Source organism: Scomber japonicus, chromosome 3 (genome assembly GCF_027409825.1).
Source record: "Scomber japonicus isolate fScoJap1 chromosome 3, fScoJap1.pri, whole genome shotgun sequence".
Taxonomy (NCBI): Eukaryota; Metazoa; Chordata; class Actinopteri; order Scombriformes; family Scombridae; genus Scomber; species Scomber japonicus.
The window spans coordinates 11,684,262-11,697,577 of NC_070580.1; the positions used below are offsets into that span (position 1 = coordinate 11,684,262).

General features: G+C 41.5%; 1 protein-coding gene across 8 annotated transcripts in view; it reads left to right on the forward strand.

The window, feature by feature from the left end:
* Positions 1-1,221: 1,221 nt before the first annotated feature.
* Positions 1,222-13,316, forward strand: part of sulf2a (sulfatase 2a) — a 44,976-nt gene continuing 32,881 nt past the window's right edge. For 5 of the 8 annotated variants that reach the window (XM_053315795.1, XM_053315802.1, XM_053315801.1 and 2 more), the window contains exons 1-2: positions 1,222-1,300; positions 12,595-12,725. The gene's annotated coding sequence lies outside the window, so the exon portion shown is untranslated. Of the gene's footprint in view, positions 1,301-12,328; positions 12,726-13,316 lie in introns of those variants that run through there. The other 3 variants (XM_053315798.1, XM_053315800.1, XM_053315796.1) reach the window with 3 other exon arrangements.

The following is a 13,316-nucleotide window of genomic DNA, read 5'->3' on the forward strand; positions in this document are numbered from 1 at the left end:
AATTTGATCCATTTGCTCCGATCAAATTTCAAAAGTCTAGAAGCCACACAAATTGAATCGTTTTATCTTCATTCAAGTCAGCTGGAGGGCGCAAGTGGCATTTTTTGGCTTCGTGCACAGGTTTCTGAATGAAGCCCTGCCTCCAACGCTGTATCCAGACATTCACTGCAGATCCAGTGGCTTACTCTTATATCAGTGACTCCTAATTAATACTGAATTGTTCTAATTCCTCTTATTATTGGAGGTTACTGCCTCTTCTATTTATTGGAATCCTATTGGAAAATTCAGCATTTAATTTTGAATAGCTTCCATGTCGTGTGACCCAGTGACTCTAAATCAATACCAGACATTATTATTACTACACTGGACAAATAAGACACACCTCTTTTTATTGGGTTGGATTAGTGTTTCCTTTATTATATTGTCACAATAGCAAAGAACCAACGAGAAGAAGCCATCACATCAAAGTGGCTATGTAAAAAAGAACACGTTTTCACATTTTTGAGAAGCACAATATCGGTACAAAATTATTATAAAATATATAAAAACGAAATTCAGGCTGACTGAAGTCCCGAGGAGCAGTAGGTGGCAGTAATACACCTGAATAGAGTTGACAAAGAAGAAGGGGGAAGTAGGAACGTTTTTAAATTTTCCATAAAAATATTAATATATAATAGAAGAAGGACTAAGCACTTCAAACAGTAATTTATTGATGGCCTAAGTGAAACCCCCTGTGGTTTAAAGCTGACCCTCTGACTGCCAACACTGAAGAAGCTGCTGGATCCGGAGTGAATGTAAAATATCCAGCTTAAAACTAACTTCACGGTGCTTTGCAAATCACATGGATCTCTTTACTCAACTGACCCCTGTGGGCATCCATAGAAATGATCTAAGTATGACTTTTGGCGCCACCTGGCCACCTGTTAGATCGAAGGAGAGAAGAGTAGATCTCAGCCCATCATATACATACTCTCCATATTGCTATGTTTGATGTCACGGTCCAAACGATGAAGTGTGGTTTTATATTTGTTTGGATGAACCTTTGTGAACGCATCAAACATTTAAAACATAGTTTACAGGAAGAGAAAGACAATAATTTAGATGTAAAAAAAAAAAAATACGCGGGAACTGATTTAATATGAATATATATTTGGTATATTATATTTGTAATAATGAACACAGGGACACAGGATTAAAAGTGGGGAAAATGTATTTGCTATTCTTTGACAACCAGAAGAGGGCGCTGCCGAACAACACCAGGCCCAGGAGAAGCACACACAGCAGGTGGAACATGGCACAGGTAAGTGTTATACATTTGTCTCTTTACTCTTTTTCTCCTCGTTTAATGAAACATGTTTATAGTGTTTTTAAAACAAAGGTCAAAGTATATTTTTGACACATATACTTATTTGAATTTTGAAATTCAGCACATCGAGACATACAAATATATCCCTCCCAAACGCCCTTGTCCCCGTCCACTATCTAGGAAGATAGATTGAATACTAGCGATAATGAAATAACATTAACAGACATTGTGTAGTAAACCAAATAAGTAGTTAACCCAAACCACAATGATTAATGTAGAATGTAATAAAATAAAAAAATAAACATCAGTCTTTTTTAATTAGGTGTAAATAAGAGGCAACTTGCATGTAAATTGGTCATTAAGTCTGGACATGACAATGAGTCATTAAGCTGGCACTAAGAAGAAGCTTTGTACTATCATATCTTTCATACTGAATCATCAAGGTCACATCTAGTTATCTTCTAGAAAATTTAAGAATTTCCCAAATATTTTATGAAAGGTATCAGGTTTTCTTTTCATTCTTTCTCCAAATCAAGACTTTGAGAGAGATTTTTCTGCCCTGATTGACTAACCTTAACCCTAACCCTAGCAAAAAACTTGTTTTTTTCTTGGTATTATTTAGCTTTGGGGTCTCTGGGAACAGAGCAAGAACACACAGGCTAAAGGTTATTCTAGGAAGCTAATGATTGATTATCACCTGTAAAAACAAGCCAATACTTCTACGATAACCTGTGTATCCATGACAGGTTTCCCAAGATATACCATTTTATCAGTGGCCAAGCTTATACTTCTTTAACTTGTGACCTAAATATAAAGGTTTATGAGGCTAATAAACATTATGAATTCTGTCTCTGGTTGCTGAGTCTTCTTGCATGCAGAGGAACAGTTACAGTAGACTGTAAGTCTGTGAATTTGATATTAATAGACTGTGAGCGATGTTTGGCGATTCAATAGACTGAATGAATTATAGATGATATGTCCTGGAAAATATGACTCTAATCTCTACACAAAACATTAGAGACCTCATGAGCTGTTTTAGCCCAAGCTTCTTCTAGTCTGCCTCAAAACACCCAGACGATGAGAGAGATGAGCTGGTGTCTGTCATTAAAAACTCCTGTGATCGTTTCTTTCACCGTGTCTCTCTCTCACACACACACACACAGGTCAGCGGTATGGTTGTTCGGTGTGTTTGGGACATCTGTGTCTCGTAGCGGCTGTCACAGTAGGGTCATTCACTCACTGAATTACAAATAGTCTGTCATCCTTTTTATAGATTTTTGTAGCAGCTCTGCCTGAAAGAGTCCTGAACCAGAGAGGGACAGTGCTGAGCTGCCATAGTCATGCACACAAGGTCAGCGATTGATTGTAAGAGCTTATGGAAGTATTTAGTGTCACAATTTGAAACGCCTCCTTTATAAGTAAGAATCATATTCAAAACTTTGAGTATTAGCAGTAAGATGTAGCAGTCATCATTATGGGGAATAGCCTCTTTCAGATTGTTAAAATCTGAGCAGCAGTTTAAAGGATCAAGCTGGCAGTTTCCTATATTTTTCTTATTGTCAACAAATCTCATGTGTAGAGCCAAACCAACAACTCATTGATCTATTTACGAGTATATTGTGTGTATCCAAAGTGTGATATTTTATATTCCAAAAACATACGGCACTGGGTGAGATGTGACTTCACCACAAAGGTTACTGTCATAGTAGTTTGTTTGAAAGTGGCCATAACTCTCATTAGAGATTCCTTGTACTAGAGACGCCACCATTGATTGTGATTTAATTTGCAATGATTCACTATCTTGTTGTGCTACATATTGACTTTAAACTGAAGTTCTTTTTTAGAAAATTTGTACGATAGCACAAAGTCAAGAGGTTGTGATATGTAGCGCAACAAGCCAGCAAAGCTCTGCAAACAGAACAGTGTTCCTGCAGAGACACAATGGGTTCTGCCCTACAAGGAACCTCTCTGCTGAGACTGAAAACATAATCGCTGTTATTAGTGTTTGGAGCCATTTCTAAACAAACTGCTGCAACAGTAATCTTTGTGGTGAAGGAACACGTCACCCACTGTGCGGTGTGACTCACTGACATGCTTTTAATAGTTTTTGGACAACAACAGAGCTGTATGGCACAGAAGAATACGATACATCAGCCTTTGGATACGCACACAATACATGTAAGTAGGATGAGTTCATTGTTTGGCTCAGTGCATGGGATTTGCTGACAATAGAAAAAAATATCGAAAATAAAATGTCATCAGCCTCATTTTTTGATATTGTGGCTGGTTCCAGATACTTTATATAAGGATTAATTTTAAGCAATGCATCCAAGTCTTTATCTGTAAACTAACCTGTAACTACAACAGATGGATCATTTTTTATTTAAAAAAAAAGAGAAATAGTAGATATATGAAGTCATTGAGTACAGTAGTTAAGTACTTTCCACATGTGCTTATTAACTGGCTTGTAACCTTTTGGATAATTGTTTGTTACTCTCAGTTGCTGACACATCTTCACCTTTCTCCCACTCTAACTAATTATTAGTTACAAATTAAATTATAATGTCAAGAGATGTGAAAAATCCTCTACAGATCCTTTTAAGGTATGTCAAATCTATGAGTAATGTGATTATTCCTCCACTCATTATAAGCCTACAGTATGTTGTTGCAGGTAGTGCAAATGATAATCAGATTACTATAATCTAATAATGTGTTGCACCTCGATCCTCAGCCATTTCATGTGCTTTATAAATTCACCTCGTCTCTGCAGTCGAATTCTCTAGTGCACGCTGAGCTGGCTGTGTATTGAACACAAGGTTGCTTCTCCTCTGTTGGTGTGCCTTTGTCTCCCTCCCGTTCTCTCCTATCCATCCATCTGTGCTCTCTCCCTGCCTGACTTTGTCTCTCCTCTGAGTGTGTTCCAGCCACATTGTGGTTTGAAGTGTTTCTGCTTCTAATGAGCCAATTGTTCTTGTGTTTTGTTCCCCTCGGGGAGTGTTGTGTAGCTAACAACATTCTGCTCACAACCATTTTAAAACATATTCACTGCACCCGGAGAGGGATTGAGGCCAACATAACAATAATGCCTCGGAGCATGTACAAAATGAAAAATGTGTTAATGACAGTCGAGCTAGCTAAGTGACAGCGCATCCTTTTCCTGTCAATTAGACCTTGGTTATTCAAAAGCATTTTGCAACTCCCTGCAGAGTAAAATGTGTGCCATCTCCCAGGCCTTACTCTGTGATTGTGCAAGTGATGTATTCATTCCTTTTCTCTGTGCGTGTCCTACTTTGAGATATTGAAATAATATTAAGGTTTGTGTTCTATCCACATAATTTTCTTCCCATGAAAACAGAGAAAAGTATCTGTCTATTTTGAGGTGTGTGTGTGTGTGTGTGTGTGTGTGTGTGTGTTTCTGCTCAACAGTACCCCTGACCGTGAACTCGGGGTATTGATACAGCTGGCATTCAAGGCCCCTGATTAATTGCCATGGCATTTGGCTTTTCTCTGTAAATGTCACATCCCATGCTGAGTACTTGTTTAATGGATGTCTGCCCATCTTATGTCCAGCATCAGCACTTCCTTCCTTTTTTTGTCTCCCGCTATCCTTCCCTTTTCTTCCTCCTACCCTCCTCTCCTGCACTGCTTCATTAAAAGGTTAGCCGTGCTTCATCAGCAAGACTAGACACGCGGGTTGACCGATCCTTTGCAGCTCAGACCACAGTCAACACTCTTGGCAGTTCTGTCCAGTGTGGGTGTTGCCGCACAGAGCCTCCTCTATTTCTGACAGCAGCAGTTCAAAGGGAGCTCGAGGTTACGTCCTCGCCTTTCTTCACTTTAATCTACAGTAAAAGTGTAACGATAAGACCCGGGGAAGAGTTCTACCTTCAAGTGTGTGTATATCCCCTAAGACCCAATTTCAGTTTGTCTATATATCTCTCAGAAGAACAAAAAGATATGAAGAATTAGCTTTCGTTCTCAAGTGAATTAGTTTGCTCTATCTTAATGAGGTTTGCCATGTCAGAGGGAACAGTTCAGAGCCTGCATGCAAAACAGACTGAAATTGGAATAGAGTATTAGCTCCTTAACTGCAAAAATACCTTCTCTCTCCAGCTCTAATTCCAACACAGCCATGCAATTACCCTTATACACAATTTTATCTTGTCACTTCCAAATGGGAATAGAAGACCAAGCAGAGGAAAAATCATCTTGTTTTTTTTTTTCTTTTTGGAAAACTAATTCCAAAATCTAATTAACTGCAGCAAAACATGTCACCAGTTTGGCTGGAAACATCGAGCCTAGTTATGCAAATGGGCTCAAGGATTGTAGAATGTGATTTGACAGAATCTCATTCTGGATGGTACGAGGCCAGATAGAAAGATTACTCAGCCGTATCTGAGTGGATGCAAACAGGAAGCGATGAGCCCGGTAATTTATTGTGTTGTTATTTCTCCTGTTAAACTTCAGACAGCTCATTAAGGAGCGAGGTGTCACCCGCACGGACGGAAAGACGGACAGGAGCATTTCTCTAATAGGCCCTCTTCTGCTCTGTCTGCATCAGCTCTTTTTTAGCCGTTTACTTTGCAGGCTTAATCTCTGACTTCTTTAATATAAGGTGCCAAATAAGATTTTACACAATTCATCATTCTGCTCCCTCGCGGGGAAGAGAGAGATGCCATTTCATCCTCCCACTTGTCTCCAGTCTGCTTACGGGGCTGTTTCAGGGCGGCCATGGAGAGATGGCCAGAGGGCTGAGATAAGAAGAGGAGGTCTATCTGACATTTTTTTTGGGACACGATGTAGAGAGCGATGTAGGCCGCTGTATTGTGTCAGTTTGATTTACAGCTGTAGCTCTGCTGTAGCTGGCTGCTGTTACTGTTGGCAGAGAGTGGTCCATATGCTCACAGAATGCTGAAACTCAATTAACAGTTGTCCCTGCTAATAGGTGTGCTTGCTCAAATACAAACACACACACACACACACACTCACACACACACACAATGAGGTCTTAACACAGACTTCCCTAGTGAAATTTTTCTCATCTACAAACCTAACCTGTTCCTAATCTGCCAAAGCTACACTTAAAACCCCTAAAACTAGCCTCTGGGAAATGTTCAGGCAAGCAAAACATGCTCAGTTTTGAGAGGTTTTCTGAGACTTCAGTATAAAAATATACTTACTAACACACTATGACAGCACCCCCCTGCAGCTGTGACCTTTTGTCCTGATGTCAGCCTGCTCGTCAGCAGCTCCTGATTGCATGCCAGTGAGTGTTTGTTTGCAGACATGGAGAGCAATACAAAAAAGAAGCCAGGTCCACTCCGGGACAAACAAGCAATTAATTATTGAAGACACCAAACATGACTGCTTGCTAATCTACATAGCCGTTTAAAGCCCCTTGATTTATAATTCAGACCCTTCTCTCACTTCACTGAGTCCTGAGACTGGAAAGCTGCTCTCGAGAGTGCTTGAAACTTCTTTGTCAGGGGTGCAAGGTGTGCATTTTGAGTGAGGGTACTGTGTGACTGTGTGCTGTGTGCATGCATATTTATGTGTGTTCGCAAGCATGCATATGGTGGTCAGTATTAAAATGAACAAAAAGTGAAATGAATTAATCGGGCAAGTTCACACCAAATGTTCATTGTGAAATGCACTCCTGTTGCAGGGTAATTGTACTCCTCTGTGTAGCCGCCCTCACAACGATTTAAAGTGATTACAAATGTATTTGTGCTAAAAACACTGGGGTGCCTTGTTAGACAAACCCACAAGCGCTTCTTGTTTTAATATGTGTGGCAGATTTTACACTCACTTGCTGTACATTAGGAATGCAAATAACACAGCGTCAAAAGAGGTTTTAGTTAATTAGCTGGAGATGCGATGCTGGCTCTAGCCCATAGCGGCTTGTGTTCCTCGGGACCGCAGACCTCGACGGGGGGCCGCTCTTTGATCTGTGGATCCCACGGTCTGTTAACGGTTCCTCAACCTCTGCAATGCCTGCCGCACATGGACAGATGGGAACGAGTATGTGTGGGACTGATCCGATCTGCTCTGAATTTCCCTTTTTTTCACTGTAACTTCCTTTACAGTTATGAACAGGCATATTGAGATGAATACACTTTTAAAGTCTGACCAGTTCATGTAAAAGATGCTTTGATGATTTGATCTCTTTAATAACATAGATAAACATTTGCTGGCACTATATTAGAAGGAATAAAATATTTCATTTTGGTTTCAGTTCTTTCAGCATTTCATCTTAAAATGTCACATTCTGCTCATGATTTGATTGAACTTGATTTGAATTTATTCCTCCAAACAGTGCAACAGCTCTACAAATGTGAACTGTAAAAGACAAATAAACTAATTCTTTCAACAACAACAACTAAAGACATGTTAACAATAGAACAAAGCATTATTTCAAAGGCTGACATTTATATCCAAGGCTAAAACAACAGCTTGGTGCATGAACAGAAAAAGAAACATGTCAGAGCAGGCTGGCAGGTTTCAGCATCAGTATTACAACAAAAATACATAGAATCAGACATATATCATAAATGAATCAACTTTAAAAATCACTGCAGTCGTATCTCCAACCTTAAAGCGATGCTTGCATGTTTTTTATATACACCCTTAAGGCTCGGTGGAAGATTTATTCCTCCTAGACTGGAATACACCTCCCCCTGCTGGCTGATGATCAAACAACATGGGCTCCTTCAGCAGGACTGACAGGGTGTCCCATTTCTAATTACTATGTACTAATGTACCATGTACTAATGTTGACGACACACTGTTTTGGCAGATGGATTACATAAGAAATCAATGTACTGTAGTGTTTTGTACAAACAAGGAATGAAACAAGCCATGCTGGATGTCAGTGAAGCTGTAGTTTGGGAATTTCAGACTTGAGGTTTAGAGTAGATGAATATTACTGCACTTCATTATTTTGTGAGCGACTCTCATGAGTAGATCTTTCTCACATTATGATGATCACAGTTTCAAAGGTTTAGCTAATATATTTACTAGCTGCTGCATTCAGTGCAGGTGTTTAATTTCCATGGTGCTGACATTGTGCGTAGTATATCACTGACATAGCTAAAAGGACACCTTAATGGATTGTAGCCCTTGTTATACCTCGTTAATGTGATTAGTAACACCTGTTCCTGTCCTGCTATGACAATCACAGTGTGTGTCGTTAGTGAAGTCTTTGTTTTCAGTTTTGTTGCAGCTGTCAGCAGCTCTTTTATTTCGGTTGTGAATTGCATTGTGGGACAACGTATCCATCTTAATCAAACTTGACACTTAAGTAGAAATTCTGACATTTTTCTCAGTTGGACATTTTTTCCAGTATTGACTGCACTACATACTCAAAATGCAGCTGGGATAAATATACATATGCAACTCGACACACACACACACACACACACACACACACACACACACACACACAGTGTTTTGGCAGTTTAAAAAAACAAAAGTCTTAGATTTGTGTCTGTGTACATGTCTGCCTGTGTTGTTATATGTCCCTCGTCTTTTCTAGAGTTACTTTACAAGAACAAGGAGAACTTAAACACATTGCAGGCAGTCTGAGGAATGTGCTGCAAGAATACCTACACTATGTAGTACAGTTAAAGAGTTAAGACTCTTTTACACTTGCTCTTTTGTAGATTTCACATCTTGTTGCAAAGCTTTTAGTCAGACACTTTTTATCCAGACTTTCTTCTGTCTGAAAAAAATGTCTGTGACCAAAAGCCTGGCAATTAAATTTGAAATCTGCAATGGAGGAAACTTTTGCTGAAGCCTCTATTCTCTTTAATTGTACCATTCAGAGTTGTGGGACACTCATAAATGAATTATCATATCACCTCAGGATACAGAACCAACTGCTGGAAAGCGATGGTCGCTCATAACTGACTTATTAACTATTTATATTTGCAGTGGGAGAGAGTGTGATTTGACGGTGACAGAAGGAATGAAATATATAAGCGGGAGACTACATTAGACATGACTGGATGGTGTGTGGTTTGCATCGTTGCAGGGATGTAATGATGTTGGGGTATTCAGCTAATCCCTGCCTGGCATTCTGACGACCTCCTGTACCACGGGACCTCGAGCGGAGTCCAGGAGCAATGAGCACAGCTGCAGAATGTGACTGATTTAAGTATTTGCATTTCTAATTAGCCAAGACTGCTGTCCTCTGGACATATGCTTAAACGTCTGATGTTTGTGTGTGTTGTCTGTTGTTTTAAAGACATCTTTATAATGTGGTTGAGCCCATAAGACGGAGCCATGCTTACAAGTTAGATGGCCCTCTTACTATTCTACCTGCAGTGCTGTTTTCAGGAGAATTGTTCCAAGATGCCAGGACGTCTCTCTCCCTCAGTGCTGTCAATCCTGTGTCCTTGAGCCCCTTCATTGTCAGCCCCTGGGTTCTTCTCCTCAGTTTCTCCCTCCCTGCTCCTCTCTCTGTCTTTGTTTCTGTCCATAATGTAGCTAGAGCAATATAGAGCTGTCACAAATGCACAGGATCCGCCGGCGCACACACACACACACACACACACACACACACACACACACACACACACACACACACAGATGTATTCATCCAGAGAATCACAGAATGGATGGAGGGCAGGGTGCAGGGGATCTGTGTGCATTGGTGGAGGGAAGTCAGCCTTGAACCAACTAGCCCTAACCGAGAGAATAATAGGAGGAGTGCTCTCAGAGATAGAGAGACCTAGAGAGGAGGAGAAGACAGCGAGGGGGTCTGCCTCATTTGCACTGAGTCCTCCCTTCTTCACGCAGCCAGCTGACAGGGGATATTTTTATCAGCCAGGCACACACAGTGCAAAAAAGGAACAAATTCATTTGTAACAGCACACTCCCAGCCAAGGACAATATCTCAGTGGGATAGAACATAGCTATCTTTCTGTGCTATCAGAATAGAAATCATTCATTCTTATTTATGCACCTGTCTGCGTGCTATCATGCATTGGTGGCCTCGCCTACTTTGTGTCCAATGAAGCAGAAAAGAGAAAACGCTACATGATATCCCCAAGGACTGAACCCTCTCTTTAGACATGCAGACATTTGTATTCATTTTTTGTTAGTCTTTCTTTGTCTCGTCTTACAATTTATCTATTTTGTTTATCTTGGGAATTTCCCTCAGGTTCCTACGTTAAAACCTGTGAAGTTGCAAGATATCAACCTGTAATGGTAGTTTAAATGAGGAAAGTTTTAACCCATTCATGTACACCGGATGGTTGGAAGATGCATCTGTTGATCTGCGCCAAACCCAATCAGAAGTCAGCGGGATGACACAGCTTAAGTGTGCGTGAGAGTGAGCAGAGAGAGAGAGAGTTGGAGCATGAATAAACCATGTGCTAAAGTGGTGTCACTGGGCTGCTGTGTTGGCATGTCGGCACCGCTCAGGAAAAACATGGCCGTCTCTGGGGCATTGTCTGTAATCCAGCACGTTAGAGCATCTAGATGCCTCCTTTATGTAAGCAGTCCCACAGTCTCAGACATCATCTGATATGCATACAGCAGAGAATGATAATCATAATGATAGTAATAATCATTTTCAGTTTGCAGTTTAGTTTGTTTGAAGATAATAATGAATAGTATTAGAACAGGCTAATCCATTTTTACAAAGGGCTCATGGTTACAATTGGCTTAAATGACAATGTTTGTTTTTTAACCAGGATTAACGTTGAATGCACCTGATGTTGAAACAGAAAATGTTCTTTATCCTCAAATGCGATGCAAATCCCCACCTCTGAATAGTTTCATTTATTTTTTGCATTTGCAAGGGACAGTCGTGGCCAGGAAAAATGCTGTTTGATTTTCTCAAGGCAGCATGATTTCATCTCTTTGCAATGACACAAATACTGTTGTCTGCCAAGCTGACAGATAGATGATCCATCGAAGGCATTGTAATTGAAAACACTGAGAGGGGGTGGACAATTAATCTCTCTTTCTCGCCATGCTTCAAATTTCCATGGAGAAATACCTCGAAATGCAGATAATAGATAAGAGCGTTATTGATTAGATGGGGTGGGAGGAGAGGCGAAGAGGTGCAGAGGTTCTCCATCACTAATCTCTCTCACTGTGACTGCATCTAAATAACCTGCAGAGAGGGATAAACAGGCGCATCCATCATGGGACGGCTGCTGCGGACAGTGATGGATGCCTCCACCCTCCGCCGCCCTCCCCCGCACCTCTTTCCCCTCCTAGTCAGGGATAGGAAGTGACACGGGCACTCAGGAGAAATACCTGGCTTAAACCAAGCAGGAAAAGCTTACTTTAGCTCTGTTGTGATGGAAGGATTCAGGGCAGGCTTTGTTTGTGCGTCTGTGTGAGTTTGTAGAATTGTCCCCTGTCCTCTGTCCCCACGTCTCCTTGAGTTTGTAGGATTATCCGTCTTGATAGATCCTGTTTGTTTTGTCAAAGAGGAAATTGCTTTTGTGGATTTGTGTGACAGTGTGTGTGTGTGTGAAGTCACCCATATATGCCTTTTGTGCGTCTGTGTATAAATTGATTTGGGTGTGCATTTCTTTTCTATCTGCATGCCCATGCACTGTGAGCCAAATCCCCTGTGCAGCCTGGACCCAGTGAGCAGGCGTGCCCACGCCAGCTCGCCTCAGAGGTGCCAGCCTGATAGATATGGTGTGTGTGCCAGGCTGTGCCTTCCCTCCCCACCCCTGCAGCATTAAGATTGATCCCTCGTTCCCTCCCATTCCTTTCTCTCTCACTCCTCTGTGTGCCTCTGCCTTTATGAGACTGTGAATAGGTGAAGCTCACAGGCTCCAACAGATGGCCGGAGCTGCCCTGTTTCACTGTCTCACACACATGCACGCATGCACACACACACACACACACACACACACACACACACACACACACACACACACACACACACACACACTAGTGCTCCATGAATGAGAGCCTAAAGAGAAAGAGAGGAAGAGGCAGAGGAAAATGTGAACGGGAGAAAGAGAAGAAACAGGAACAACACAGGAGAAGAAAAGCTAAAACTAGTGGAAACAGGGAGAGTAGATGGGAAATAACAGAGAGAGAGAGCGAGAGAGAAAGATGAAGAAAGAGCAGAGCGAGTGAGAGAATAACAGCCACAATATGCTAAATGAGGAGAGGAGAAGAGGACAGAAACACTGCTGAAAAAGGGAGTGAGGGCGAAATTGAATTGTAGATTGAGGGAGCCTCTCTCCTCCCTCTTTCCCTCCCTCTTTTATTTATCTCATGTGACACCACGCCTCCCTCCTTTCACTTGTCAGTGCATCTATAACAGTGAGCTGTCTGCACCGGGCTGCGTGGGGGGTGAGACGAGCTCCTCACTCTTCCAGCAAAAGAGACCAGATCTGAACGGACCGGACAAGACTGGATGGTACTAGACTGGCCAGAACAGGTGTGTTTTGTGTGGAATTTTTCTCGTGTGTGTGTGTGTGTGTGTGTGTGCATTTGTGATATATGACAGAGGGCAGCGTGCTTATCCCTCAGTGATCGCTTGTTCCTCCACAGGACTTGCTTTCCAGAGTAGCGTATGTAGAAGGTACAGTGCTGGAGCTTTGCCCTAGTTAACACTTGAATGCTCTGATCCGTTCTGTTCGCCTCTGAGATTTATGCATGGAGTTGCTAACGGCACTGCTCATCAGGGTAAGAGAGACTAGACCCCCTCATTCATCGGGCACACTGGACTCTTTTCTCAGAGTAAGAATCCGAGCAGCGTGGAGAGGTGCTGCTGTTAATGTGGTGGAACAAGTTGGTCGTTTTTAGGGCTTAGATGCTGTTGTCATGCACGGTGTCTACATTCGGTTTAAAAGTGTCTGTCTTTAAAGTGATGTTGATGTTTCTGCATGTCTTGTCTGCTGTTGTAGAACGCTTATTATATTGCTGTTGTGTATGTGTTGACAATCTGCAAGAATCCACTTTACTCCGTAAAACAAGTCGGCGGAGCTTTCACAGCTCTTTGGCGTTGAATCCAATTTGTGATTAGTTG